Source organism: Anolis carolinensis, chromosome 6 (assembly GCF_035594765.1).
Source record: "Anolis carolinensis isolate JA03-04 chromosome 6, rAnoCar3.1.pri, whole genome shotgun sequence".
Lineage (NCBI taxonomy): Eukaryota > Metazoa > Chordata > Lepidosauria > Squamata > Dactyloidae > Anolis > Anolis carolinensis.
The window spans coordinates 4,572,844-4,588,768 of NC_085846.1; positions in this window are offsets into that span (position 1 = coordinate 4,572,844).

The window sequence follows — 15,925 nt, forward strand, 5'->3', positions numbered from 1 at the left end:
CCTGGCTCTGGCTCACGAATGGGACCCTGAAGAAGGAGACAGAAGGCCTGATCCTTGCAGCCCAGGAGCAAGACATCAGGACAAATGCAATTAAGGCCAAGATCGAAAAATCAGCTGATGACCCAAAATGCAGACTCTGCAAGGAAACCGACGAAACCATGGATCATCTCCTCAGCTGCTGTAAGAAAATCGCACAGACAGACTACAAACAGAGGCACAACCATGTGGCCCAAATGATCCAATGGAACTTATGCCTCAAGTACCACCTTCCAGCAGCAAAGAACTGGTGGGATCACAAACCTGCAAAAGTATTGGAAAATGAGCACGCAAAGATACTGTGGGACTTCCAAATCCAGACTGACAAAGTCCTGGAACACAACACACCAGACATCACAGTTGTGGAAAAGAACAAGGTTTGGATCATTGATGTCGCCATCCCAGGTGACAGTCGCATTGACGAAAAACAACAGGAAAAACTCAGCCGCTATCAGGACCTCAAGATTGAACTTCAAAGACTCTGGCAGAAACCAGTACAGGTGGTCCCGGTGGTGATGGGCACATTGGGTGCCGTGCTAAAAGATCTCAGCTGGCATTTGGAAACAATAGACATTGACAAAATTACGATCTGACAACTGCAAAAGGCCACCCGACTGAGATCTCCACGCATCATCTGAAAATACATCACACAATCCTAGACACTTGGGAAGTGTTCGACTTGTGGTTTTGTGAAATGGAATCCAGTATATCTATCTTGGTTGCTGTGTCAGACTATAATAATAATAATAATAATGATAATAATAATAATAATAATAATCTGCACGCATTATTCACCAATACATCACACAGTCCTAGACACTTGGGAAGCGTCCGACGTGTGATCCGATACAATAGCCAGCAGAGTGTCTGCTGTGGACTCATCTTGGGGTGTTTCAAATAATAATAATAGTATTTCTTACCCACCTCTCTTTTTCTAGTTGCTCAAGATGCCTAAAACACACAATCATCTAAAAGCATTCAACAAAATAGATAGATAGATAGATAGATAGATAGATAGATAGATAGATAGATAGATAGATAGATAGATAGATAGATAGAAAGATAGATAGTGGAATGAGGCCCCAGGGGTCATCCAAGATAGACAGATAGATGATAGAAGAGACACCATCCAATCCAAGCTCCAAATACATCGATAAATACACAGAGGATGAATAGATAGCTAGAAAAATAGATAGCTAGAGATAGAAAGATATATAGACAAAATTATGGAGTTGGAAGAGACCCTAGAGCCATCCAATCAAACCTCCAGATAGATAGATAGATAGATAGATAGATAGATAGATAGATAGATAGATAGATAGATATTGTAGATAGATACAATTATTTCTTACCCACCTCTCTCTAGTGGTTCAATGCAGGTTACAACATCACTAAAACACAATCATCTTAAAACCTTCTACAAAATAGATAAATAGATGGTAGAATGAGACTCCAAGCGTCATCCCCTAAGATAGATAGATAGATCATAGAAGAGACACCATCCAATCCAAACTTCAAATACATAATGTATTGTTGAAGGCTTTCATGGCTGGAATTCACTGGGTTGCTGAGAGTCTTTTGGGCTGTATGGCCATGTTCCAGAAGCTTTCTCTCCTGACGTTTTGCCCACATCTGTAGCAGGCATCCTCGGAGGTTGTGAGGTATGCTTGCCACAGATGTGGGTGAAACATCAGGAAAGAAAGCTTCTGGAACATGGCCATACATGGCTATACAGCCCGAAAGACTCACAGCAACACAATAAATAAACAGATGATGAATTGATAGGTGGAAAGGTGGATGGATAGCTATCTATTTATCTAGAGATAGATAGAATAATAGAATCATGGAGTTGGAAGAGACCCCTAAGTGCCATCCAGTCCAACTCACAAACAGCTAGAAAGATGATAGATAGATAGATACATAGATAGATAGATAGATAGATAGATAGATAGATAGATAGATAGATAGAATCATGGAGTGGAAGAGACCCTAGAACTATCCAATTCAACCTCCATATAGATAGATAGATAGATAGATAGATAGATAGATAGATAGATAGATAGATAGATAGATAGATACTGTAGATAGATACCATGTTTCCCCGAAAATAAGACAGTGTCTTATATCAATTTTTGCTCCCAAAGATGCACTAGGTCTTATTTTCAGGGGATGTCTTATTTTTTCATAAAGAAGAATTCACATTTATTGTTGAACAAAAAATGAACATTTATTATATGCTGTACAGTAGTTGTCATCATAAACCAGCATGACCAGACAAACTGTGAATCCTATCAAGAATTTCTTGTTACTACCAATATTTCCATGTACAACACCTAATGGTACGTACATTTACCAATCCTGCATGCTCTGGTGTTCTGTTCGGCGGACATGCTTCCGAACAAAACCTTTGCTAGGTCTTACTTTTGGGGGAGGCTTTATATTTAGCAATTCAGCAAAACCTCTACTAGGTCTTATTTTCTGGGGATGTCTTATTTTAGGGGAAACAGGGTAGACAGATAGATAGACACCAACCAATCCAAGCCCCAAATAGATTGATAAATAAATAAATAGTTTAATCATAGATTGATGGATGGATGGATGGATGGATGGATGGATGGATAGACAGAAAGATTGATAGTTAGATACCTAGCTAGAGATAGATAGATGATAGAATCATAGAATCATGGAGTTGGAGGAGACCCCTAAGTCCATCCAACCCAACCCCCAAATAGATAGATGATGAGAGAGATTGTTAGAATCATGGTGTTGGAAGAGACCTCGAAGGCCATCCAGCCCAACCCCCTTTTTTCTGCCAGGCACCATCCAAGCCCTCCCAACAGATGGCCACCTAGCTTCTACTCAGAAAGCTCTTTTGGTGGTCCTTCTCCAGACACCTTTTGCCTTGTCCATCTCCTTCTGAGGTGGTGGGGATACAATGCTTGGTGTCAAACCGCCCCAACGCAATGCTATGAAACCCTGGGAGTTCTAGTTTGCAGAGAGTCCATCCCTTTTGGACAGAGAAGACTGAAAACCTTTGAAGTCTGCAAAAAAAAAAATCCAAAAGCATTAAAGCTATAAAAATGTAAAATGTATTGCCTCTTTAGCCCAGTCTGTCATGGAACGGATTCATAACTAAACCGATCACTCAATCCTGGCACCCAGTTAATGCGGAAATTCCGAATCCAGTCCATCACTGGAGCTTAGCGCGTGAATGAAGTTCCCGCTTTTCATGAGATAATTTTTCGACCAAATTGATGGTTGAAATAGCAATATTTTAACTTATTATAACAAAATTGCCTCTTTCTGGTTATAACTGAATGGTTGGCCCTCATTGGCGGAGAAGGCTCAAGCCCTTGCAAAACTACAACTCTTAGGATTCCATAGCATTGAGACATTGAGCTATTGAATTGTCGCCAACACTGAGTCCCCTTTGTGGTTGAAAAGGTCTTTATATAAATACTAAATACCGTATATACTCGAGTATAAGCCGACCCAAATAAAAGTCAAGTCACCTAATTTTACCACAAAAAAACTGGGAAAACATTGACTCCAGTATAAGCCGAGATACCAATAAAATTACATTAATTGAGGCATCAGTAGTTTAAATGTTTTTGAATCTTTACATCGAACTGTGATTTAAGATATGACTGTCCAACTCTGATTAAATCATTACTCTCATCTTCTTTAATGTAAATGTACTTATGTATCCTTTTAATAATAATAAAATGAAATAACAAATGTAATAATAATAATAAATGCAGCAAAATAATAAATGTAATAATCAATAGAGTAAAATAATAAATGTACAGTAGAGTCTCCCTTATCCAAGCCTCGCTTATCCAAGCTTCTGGATAATCCAAGCCATTTTTGTAGTCAATGTTTTCAATATATCATGATATTTTGGTGTCAAATTTCTAAATACAGTAATTACAACATAACATTACTGCATATTGAACTACTTTTTCTGTCAAATTTGTTGTATATCATGATGTTTTGGTGCTTAATTTGTAAAATCATAACCTAATTTGATGGTTAATAGGGTTTTCCTTAATCCCTCGTTATTATCCAAGGTATTCGCTTATCCAAGCTTCTGCTGGCCCGTTTAGCTTGGATAAGTGAGACTCTAATGTATTAATAATAGTAAAAATAGAGTAAAATAAATGTAAAAGTAACAACAATAATAGAGTAAAATAATAAATGTAATAATAATAATTAATAGAGTAAAATAATAAATGTAACAATACCAATAATAGAGAAAAAATAATAAATATACCATATATACTTGAGTATAAGTCGACCTGAATCCTCACCCAAGTATAAGCGAAGGAGGGTTTGTTTTCAGTACTAAAAAATTGCTGAAAAACTCGGCTTATACTCGAGTATATACAGTAAATAATAAATACATTGCAGTTCAAAGTGGCGTCAAACTGCATTCGTTCTGCAGTGTGGATGGACCCAAGGAGTCAAGGATTTGGGACCAAAGAATGCAACCTCGGCTTATACACGAGTATATATGGTAAATAATAAATAAATTGCAGTTCAAAGTGGTGTCAAACTGCATTCGTTCTGCAGTGTGGATGGACCCAAGGAGTCAAGGATTTGGGACCAAAGAATGCAACCTCGGCTTATATTCGAGTATATATGGTAAATAATAAATAAATTGCGGTTCAAAGTGGCATCAAACTGCATTCGTTCTGCAGTGTGGATGGACCCAAGGAGTCAAGGATTTGGGACCAAAGAATGCAACCTCGGCTTATACTCGAGTATATATGGTAAATAATAAATAAATTGCGGTTCAAAGTGACATCAAACTGCATTCGTTCTGCAGTGTGGATGGACCTAAGGAGTCAAGGATTTGGGACCAAAGAATGCAAACTCGGCTTATACTCGAGTATATATGGTAAATAATAAATAAATTGCGGTTCAAAGTGGCATCAAACTGCATTCGTTCTGCAGTGTGGATGGACCCAAGGAGTCAAGGATTTGGGACCAAAGAATGCAACCTCGGCTTATACTCGAGTATATATGGTAAATAATAAATAAATTGCGGTTCAAAGTGACATCAAACTGCATTCGTTCTGCAGTGTGGATGGATCTGAGGAGTCAAGGATTTGGGACCAAAGAATGCAACCTCGGCTTATACTCGAGTATATATGGTAAATAATAAATAAATTGCGGTTCAAAGTGACATCAAACTGCATTCGTTCTGCAGTGTGGATGGACCTGAGGAGTCAAGGATTTGGGACCAAAGAATGCAAACTCGGCTTATACTCGAGTATATATGGTAAATAATAAATAAATTGCGGTTCAAAGTGGCATCAAACTGCATTCGTTCTGCAGTGTGGATGGACCCAAGGAGTCAAGGATTTGGGACCAAAGAATGCAACCTCGGCTTATACTCGAGTATATATGGTAAATAATAAATAAATTGCGGTTCAAAGTGACATCAAACTGCATTCGTTCTGCAGTGTGGATGGACCTGAGGAGTCAAGGATTTGGGACCAAAGAATGCAACCTCGGCTTATACTTGAGTATATATGGTAAATAATAAATAAATTGCGGTTCAAAGTGACATCAAACTGCATTCATTCTGCAGTGTGGATGGACCTGAGGAGTCAAGGATTTGGGACCAAAGAATGCATCGTTGCAAAAATCAACGCAAAATCTTATAATACCCCTTTTGGGTATTATCCTTTAATACCCTTTAATACCCACACCATCCTCTGGAAACATGGGATTTGTAGTTTGAGCAAATAGCCGCCAATGAAGAGTAGTGCGGGGATTTCGCCCCTTGCGTCTACACTGTGCAATGGATCGGGTTTGACACTGCTTTCACTGCTATGGAATCCTGGGAGTTGGTTGTAGTTTTGCAAAACTTGTACCAGCAAACTACAACTCCCAGGACGGCATCGCAATCAGAAAGTCAAGGATTTGGGACCCAGATTGCGAAGCTTTCTCCGTCTTTTTTCTTCCTTTTTTAAGCCCATTCCTTCCCCACAAAAGAGCCAGCTGGCTCATCCGGCAGATAAAGACCTTGTAGACAAGGCTTGGGCCAGTTTAATCAGAAATATTCGCAGCGACAATAGGATTAAAGGCGGCAGATGCCAGACAAGGAGGGAAGGCGGGGAAAAAGCGCAAGTTTCCTTTAAATTACAGGTTGTATTCAGCATTTGGTAGTCGAATATAGTATTCTGAGTGTGCCTAGAGCCAGGCATGGGCCAACTTGGGCTCTCCGGGTGTTTTGGACTGCAACTCCCACCATTCCTAACAGCCTCAGGCCCTTTCCTTTTGCCCCTCCGCCGCTTAAGCAGTTTTGGACTGCAACTCCCATGGACATTTGTAAAGTGTGTCCCATTATCGGATTATATTTCCTGGTGTAAACCATGGTGTTTTGGACTTCAACTCCCTCCATTCCTAACAGCCTCAGGCCCCTTCCTTTTGCCCCTCCGCCGCTTAAGCGGCGGAGGGGCAAAAGGAAGGGGCCTGAGGCTGTTAGGAATGCTGGGAGTTGCAGTCCAAAACACCCGGAGGACCCATACGTGCTATAGAGGTAACCACGAATTATGGCTCTCAGATCTACACACATGAATCCCAAAGCAGTTGTATTTTGAGTTGCAATATATTTCTGTACACTAGGGGGCGCTACAGCCCAGAGCTTGTTTATCACAGAGAGCAGAGGATAGAGAGGAACAGTATTCCTGGGGAAACAGCGCCCTCTAGTGGCCAGGAGTGCAAATGTGCTCCCAGGCTTTTTAAGTGCTGAAGTTGGGAATCGTATTATTATTATTATTACAGTAGTTTGAGATTTTTCCATCCCTTACTTCAATTGTTAAATAATAACAGTTATTATTATTATTATTATTATTATTATTATTATTATTATTACAGTGGAGTCTCGCTTATCCAACATAAACGGGCCTGCAGAACGTCGGATAAGCGAAAATGTTGGAAAATAAGGAGGGATTAAGGAAAAGCCTATTAAACATCAAATTACATTATGATTTTACAAACTAAGCACCAAAATATGTTTTATGACAAACTGACAGAAGAAGCAGTTCAATATATGGTAATGTTATGTAGTAATTACTGTATTTACGAATTTAGCACCAAAACATCACAATGTATTGAAAACACTTTCTACAAAAACATTGACTACTAAAAGGCAGACTGCATTGGATAATCCAGAATGTTGGATAAGTGAGACTCTACTGTAAATGCTAATGCTATGTAGTAATTACTGTATTTACGAATTTAGCACCAAAACATCACAATGTATTAAAAACATTGACTACTAAAACATTGACTACTAAAACATTGACTACTAAAACATTGACTACTAAAAGGCAGACTGCGTTGGATAATCCAGAATGCTGGATAAGTGAGACTCTACTGTATATGCTCATGCTATGTAGTAATTACTGTGTTTACAAATTTAGCACCAAAACATCACAATGTATTGTAAACATTGACTACTAAAACATTGGCTACTAAAAGGCAGACTGCGTTGGATAATCCAGAATGCTGGATAAGTGAGACTCTACTGTATATGCTCATGCTATGTAGTAATTACTGTATTTACAAATTTAGCACCAAAACATCACAATGTATTGAAAACATTGACTACAAAACATTGACTACTAAAAGGCAAACTGCGTTGGATAATACAGAACGCTGGATAAGCGAAGGTTGGATAAGCAAGACTCTACAGTATTATTATTATTATTATTATTATTATTATTATTATTATTATTATTATCTCCTTAATCAGAATGGAAGCTGCAGTCAAGAAACGGGAAGTTGACAAGAACCTGGAAAGTCAACTATGAAAGAACCAGATAAAACCATAGAATCCAAGGGTCATCCAGACCAACCTCAATTTGCCAGGCAGGAAGACACAATCAAAACATTTCTGACAGATGTCCATCCAACCCCTGAGGTTTAAAGATATATAGCTGAATATTAAAGTTATTATGGTCCATGCCATCGTATTTCCTTTTTCTATGGATGGTTCTGAAAGCTGGACGATGAAGAAAGTGAATAGGAAGAAAGTCAACGCCTTTGAAATATGGTGCTAAAGGAGAGTGGTGCGGGCCAACAAATGGGTGCCAATCAAGCCTGGACTTCCCCTAGAAGCCAGGTTGGGCCTATTACCGTATGAGCATATTTATTTATTATTATTATTATTATTATTATTATTATTATTATTATTATTATTATACCTTTCCCAGCATCATTCAAAAGGCCACCCTACTGGGATCTGCACGCATCATCCGAAAATACATCACACAGTCCTAGACGCTTGGGAGGTGTTCGACTTGTGGTTTTGTGATACGAGGTCCAGCATGTCTATCTTGTTTGCTGTGTCATAATAAAATAATAATAATAATAATAATAATAATAATAATAATAATTTGTATTTGCAATTAATGAACAAATGCAATTAAGGCCAAGATCGAAAAATGAGCTAATGACCCAAAATGCAGACTCTGCAAGGAAGCTGATGAAACCATTGATCATATCCTCAGCTGCTATAAGAAAATTGCACAGACAGACTACAAACAGAGGCATAATTATGTGTCCCAAATGATTCATTGGAACTTATGCCTCAAGTACCACCTCCCAGCAGTAAAGAACTGGTGGGATCACAAACCTGCAAAAGTATTGGAAAATGAGCACGCAAAGATACTGTGGGACTTCCTAATCCAGACTGACAAAGTTCTGGAACACAACACACCAGACATCACAGTTGTGGAAAAGAAAAAGGTTTGGATCATTGATGTCACCATCCCAGGTGACAGTCGCATTGACGAAAAACAACAGGAAAAACTCAGCCGCTATCAGGACCTCAAGATTGAACTGCAAAGACTCTGGCAGAAACCAGTACAGGTGGTCCCGGTGGTGATGGGCACACTGGGTGCCGTGCCAAAAGATCTCAGACAGCATTTGGAAACAATAGACATAGACAAAATCACGATCTGCCAACTGCAAAAGGCCACCCGACTGGGATCTGCGCGCATCATCTGAAAATACATCACACAGTCCTAGACACTTGGGAAGAGTTCGACTTGTGATTTTGTGATACGAAATCCAACATGTCTATCTTGTTTGCTGTGTCATACAATAAAATAATAATAATAATCTTGATCACTTTGAGCCTCATTTAAGAAGAATATGTGGGATAACAACAACAACAACAACAACAACAACAACAACAACTCATGCAATCTTGGCTACTTTGAGCCTTGTTTAAGAAAGAAAATGTGGGATATAAATAATAATAATAATGATAATAATAATAATAATAATAATAATAATAATAATAATAATAATATTCTTGACACTTGGACCTAATGTGCATATGTGCTGTGTTGTTATGCACATGTAAATAAAGAATAATAAAAGCAATTGTATTCTTGGCCAGTCTGAGTTTTGTTTACAAAAGAAAATGTGGGATATAATCATAATGATTGTAAGAATCCCAGCATTCTGTAACATAAGTCCTCGTTACATAATTTTCTGTAAATATAGCCTTTAGTACTAAATAATATTTTATAAGAAATAATACTATTCCTATGCAGAAGGAGAGGCTGGTAATAAATACAATTATTATTATTATATTTTATGACACAGCAAACGAGATAGATATGCTGGTTTTCATATCACAAAATCACAAGTCAAACACTTCCCAAGTGTTTAGGACTGTATTATTATTATTATTATTATTATTATTATTATTATTATTATTATTACTATTATTATTTCTAGGCAGAAAGTCCTGTTTCCTGCACAGAAAATGCTGATTTCAATGCAATGAATTTTCTGCAGAGCCGCCATAACTTAATATTATATAAAAACCGTATTTAATAAATATTAATATTTCTACACCAAAGTATTTTTTCCTGCACTGAAAACCCTGTTTCTTGCACAGGAAATGCAGTGCAAAATAAACATCATATTTGATCCCAAAATAATATTTTTTTGAATTATTTTAATTTAATGGTTTTATATCTAGTATACAAGGAAAGAGTGAGAACATAATTTATAGAAAAGTCCAGAAAAGAATAGAATAGATAGAGAGCAAAGTCAAAGGGGAAAAAAAAGTGTGAAAAAGTAAAATAATATTGATCCCAAAATAATATTGAATGTTAAATCATGGTGAGTGAGAAAAAATATTTCCTAAACAGAAGTATGATTTTATATACAGGAAACCACTATAGAAAGACCAGCAGTATCTAATGGCTTTCATGTTGGCAGGGCTGAGAATCCATATTATTATTATTATTATTATTATTATTATTATTATTATTATTATTATTATTATTATTATTATTTATCTGCCTCTCCTCAAGGTGGGATACAACACACTTAAAATACATAGGTAACAGCATAAGATCATTAAAACATATATTCAAAGGCAGGGATACAATTGAAACCCATCTCATACTTTAGCTGCGTTAAAAGTGCTGTCCATGGTGCTGAACCTATTAATACATTGGACTCAAACCTATAATAATAGTTTTTTCTGGGGAAATTGCCCTTGCATCCCTCTATATCAGGGCCACCCAACTCGTTTCCATCAAGGGCCACATCTGCGTTATTATGGTTGCCTTCAAAGAGCTTCTGAATCCATGAATGGCGAATCCGTGGATACGGAGGGCCAACTAGGATTTTCTTACAGAGTGGCCGGTGCAACGTTTTCGATGTTTTTATGATAGAACCAATCAGGGAATGGCAGTTATAATCCAGGAACAAAAATCTTGTTACAGTGTGTAAACAGCATTTATGGGTGGGCGGTCTCCCATCCAAATGTGAACCAGGGCCGGCCCTGCTTAGCATCCAAGACAGGCTAGGATTCTGGTGTCCTTAGAGGAGCAGCCCTCCAGATGTGACTGTATCCCAACTCCCATCAGGACTAGTCTTGTTGTCTACTGATGAGGAATTCAAGAGTTGGAGTCCAGACTCTGGAAGAGGGTTGCATAAAATAGCATGGTGGGCCGGATTTGGACCACAGGTCTTGGGTGTCATCTATATGGCAATACTACGAATGAGAGACCTCCATCCTCCATAACCTTGCAAATTCAGGTCTTGCAAACTCAAGGAGGACATGACTTCCTTGGCCGAGTCCATCCACCCATCAGGGAAGCCATGGTTGCCTTGTTAGAGTTTGTCCGTCTATCTATCCATCCATCCATCCATATGGTGACCCTGTGATTGAGAGGTTTCAAGCCACCCCATTGAGTGTCATCTATAGGGCAATCTCATGAATGAGAGACCTCCATCCTCCATGACCTTACAAATCCAGGTCTTGCAAACTCAAGGAGGCCATGACTTCCTTGGCCGAGTCCATCCGCCCATAGAACAATCCCATGAAGGAGAGGCCTCCAAGTCATGCTGTCACCCACAATCCTGTTCAGGTCCTGCAGAATCAGGGAAGCCATGGTTGCCTTGTTGGAGTTCGTCCGTCTAACTATCCATCCATCCATCCATCCATATGGTGACCCTGTGATTGAGAGGTTTCAAGCCACCCCATTGAGTGTCATCTATAGGGCAATCTCATGAATGAGAGACCTCCATCCTCCATGACCTTACAAATCCAGGTCTTGCAAACTCAAGGAGGCCATGACTTCCTTGGCCGAGTCCATCCGCCCATAGAACAATCCCATGAAGGAGAGGTCTCCAAGTCATGCTGTCAACCACAATCTTGTTCAGGTCCTGCAGAATCAGGGAAGCTATGGTTGCCTTGTTGGAGTTCGTCCGTCTATCTATCTATCTATCCATCCATCCATCCATCCATCCATCCATATGGTGACCCTGGGATTTGAGAGGTTTCAAGCCACCCCATTGAGTGTCATCTATAGGGCAATCCCATGAATGAGAGACCTCCATCCTCCATAACCTTGCAAATTCAGGTCTTGCAAACTCAAGGAGGACATGACTTCCTTGGCCGAGTCCATCCACCCATCAGGGAAGCCATGGTTGCCTTGTTAGAGTTTGTCCGTCTATCTATCCATCCATCCATCCATATGGTGACCCTGTGATTGAGAGGTTTCAAGCCACCCCATTGAGTGTAATCTATAGGGCAATCCCATGAATGAGAGACCTCCATCCTCCATGACCTTACAAATCCAGGTCTTGCAAACTCAAGGAGGCCATGACTTTCTTAGCAAAGTCCATCCGCCCATAGAACAATCAGGAGGTTGTTCCTAATTTTTAGCTGGAATCTCTTTTCTTGCCATCAGAATCCATTGCTGTGTGGTGTCCTCATCCACAGAACCAGAAAAGAAGCTTGTTTCCTTCCCACTGGGAGACCCATTCAGACATGTAAACGTGGCTCTCATGTTTCTCTCAGCCAACTTTTCTCCATACTGAACACCTCCAGCTCCCTCATCCATTCCTCAGTGTCATGATCTCCAATCCTTGACATCTCTGGTCGGCTGACAAGGAACAGATGCCAGCCATAAAACGGGCCAGCCATAAAACCTCAATGACCCTCTGGTATGTGAGAGCCCCTATATATGTGGGCCAAAGAGAAGGTTCTGGCATTTGGTACAATAAAATCAAATTGTTGGGTTCTCTTCTCCCAGTTGTGCTGTGGGTCAGTCTTCCAAAGGAAAAAGCACCAAGACATGCTGGTAGATTCCAACAGATTTTATTATACCAAATGCCAGAACTTTCTCTTTGGCCCACATATATGGGGGCTCTCACATACCAGAGGGTCATTGAGGTTTTATGGCTGGCCTGTTTTATGGCTGGCATCTGTTCCTTGTCAGCCGACCAGAGATGTCAAGGACTGGAGATCGTGACACTCAGAGGGCTTGGTTTCCAATCCTTCGGCCATTTGGGTCGCCCTTCCCTCTTGTCCACCTCAACAACAACAACAACGACAATGTACTTATTTATCTTCCGCTCTATCTCCCAAAGGGGACTCAGAGCAGATTACAGAATACATATATGGCAAACATTCAATGCCATTATACAATTAACAACAAAGATAGACAGTACATAGACAGAGGCAAGGCTTCCCTCTTTTTTCATCTCCGGCATCTGGAGCCTGTGCTCGACTCGGCCACCGGGAGGTGCTGTTGTTCCATCTTTCTATTGTGTACAGTCACCTGGCATTTCTTCAGGACACCTTTTTACCTCCCTGCCAAAGCAGTACCTATTTATCTACTCACATTACTGTTTTCAAACTGCTAGGTTAGCAGAAGCTGGGGCTAACGGTGGGAGCTCACCCCAACCCGTGGCTTGAACTGCTGACCTCCTGGTCGGGAAGATTTTCTGTAGCTGGCAGTTTAATTCACTGTTAAACTGGCTGTTAGGAATTGTGGGAGTTGAAGTCCAAAACACCTGGAGGGCCCAAGTTGGCCCGTGCCTGGCCTAGAGAGGAATGCTTCTTTGTAAAAAGTGTGATGATTCCCTATGAGACCAAGGGATTTGGTGGAATCGGCCTGGGACGTCATCGTCTGGCCATGGCCCGGTCCGTGCCGAAGCAGCCAGGTTAATCCCGATTGTCCTTGTCAGGGGATTTGGGGATTAAGACAAGGTTGGAAGGAAGAATGAACGAACGAACGAATGAACGAACGTATCATCCGCCCAAAGGAGGGATGCAATCACAAACTGGGAAATATACAAGCCGTCCCCAAGTTACATACAAAACTGACTCTGTCGGTTAGATGTGTATGTAAGTCAGGACAGACCCAAGAAGTTCATTGCGATTCGCAAATGTAAACAACCTCAAAACTTTTCCTATATATGGTAACGGCAGCAAGAGTTGTCTATTAGGCTTGATAGTTTAATTATTTCTGTTATAATGTTCTTATTTTTTCTTATTATTCTTATTTTTACTAATAATATAATATATTGTATATACATATAATATTGATAATATTATTATAATGTAATACAATATAACCATAATAATACACTGTTATAATTGTATATTTATATTACATGTAATATTACTAGTAATATTGAAATATAGTGGTATAGTACAATATAGTAATATGTAATGCTTATATTGTGCTATGCTAATAATATAATATATTGTATATACATATAATATTGATACTATTATAATGTAATATAATATAATAATAATACGCTATTATAATTATATATTATATATTACATGTAATATTACTAATAATATTGCAGTATAGTGGTATAGTACAATACATTAATATATAATGCTTATATTGTGCTATGCTAATAATATATTGTATATACATATAATATTGATATTATTAAAATGTAAAATAATATAATCATAATCATAACGATAACACGCTATTATAATTGCATAGTTATATTACATGTAATATTACTAATAATATTGCAATATATTAATATATAATGCTTATACTGTGCTATGCTGATAATATAATATATTGTATATACAGATAATATTGATAATATTATTATAATGTAGTACAATATAATGTAACAATATTGCAATATAGGAATATATAATGCTTATATTGTGCTATGCTAATAATATAATATATTGTATGTACATATAACTTGCAAGCCGCCCTGAGTCCACTTCGGGGTGAGAAGGGCAGGGTATAAATGTCGCTAATAAATCATAAATAAATACATTATTTTTCTGTTTTTATGCCATTGTTTAGACACTTCTACGCACCATGTGTGTACTTAATATGTTCATATTTTATATTGTAACGATCTTGCTCATGCCTGGTACAGAATTATAGAATAATAGAGTTGGATGAGACCTTCAAGGGCCCTCTAACCCAGCCCCTTCTGCCAGGCAAGAAAAGCACAATCAAAACCCTCCCGACAGATGGCCCTCCAGCCATTGATAGATGGCCATAGATATGACTGAGAGAGAGATAAGATACATAATAGATTCCCTAGAGTTGGAAGAGCCATCCAGTCTAAGCACCTCCTTCCATGAAGACACCATCAATGCTATTTTTTAATCATGTCAGAAGCAACCTGAGAACGTACAACAAGTCGCTTCTGGTGTGAGAGAATTGGCTGTCTACAGAGATGTTGCCCAGGGGATGCCTAGATGTGTTACCATCCTGCTGGGAGGCTTCTCTCACGTCCCCGCAAGCTAGAGCTGACAGACTGAAGCTCACTCCATCTTGCAACCTTCAACTCAGCAACCCAACCTTCAGGTCAGCAGTCTAGCTGGCACGAGGGTTTATTTGTTTACTTATTGTTACATTTCTATACCGCTATTCTCAAACCCTGAGGGGACTCAAAGCGGTTCACAACGTAGTAAACGTCAAAATTCAAAGCCTCACGTCAATGAAAAAATATTTCGCATACAGTAAACAGGCCGGCAGAACGTTGGATAAGCAAAAATGTTGGATAATAAGGAGGGATTAAGGAAAAGCCTATTAAATGTCAAATTAGGTTATGATTTTACAAATTAACCACCAAAACATCATGTTATACAATAAATCAACAGAAAATGCAGTAAATACATGGTAATGTTATGTAGTAATTGTTGTACAGTATTTATGAATTCAGCACCAAAACATCGCAATGTATTGAAAACATTGACTACAAAAACATTGACTACTAAAAGGCAGACTGCGTTGGATAATACAAAACGTTGGATAAGCAAAGGTTGGATAAGCGAGACTCTACTGTATGAAAGATAATAATAATAATAATAATAATAATAATAATAATAATAATAATAATACAGTAGAATCTCACTTATCCAACATAAACGGGCCGGCAGAATGTTGCATAGGCGAATATGTTGAATAATAAGGAGGGATTAAGGAAAAGCCTATTAAACATCAAATTAGGTTATGATTTTACAAATTATGCTCCAAAACATCATGCTATAAAACAAATTTGACAGAAAAAGTAGTTCAATACGCAGTAATGCTATGTAGTAATTACTGTATTT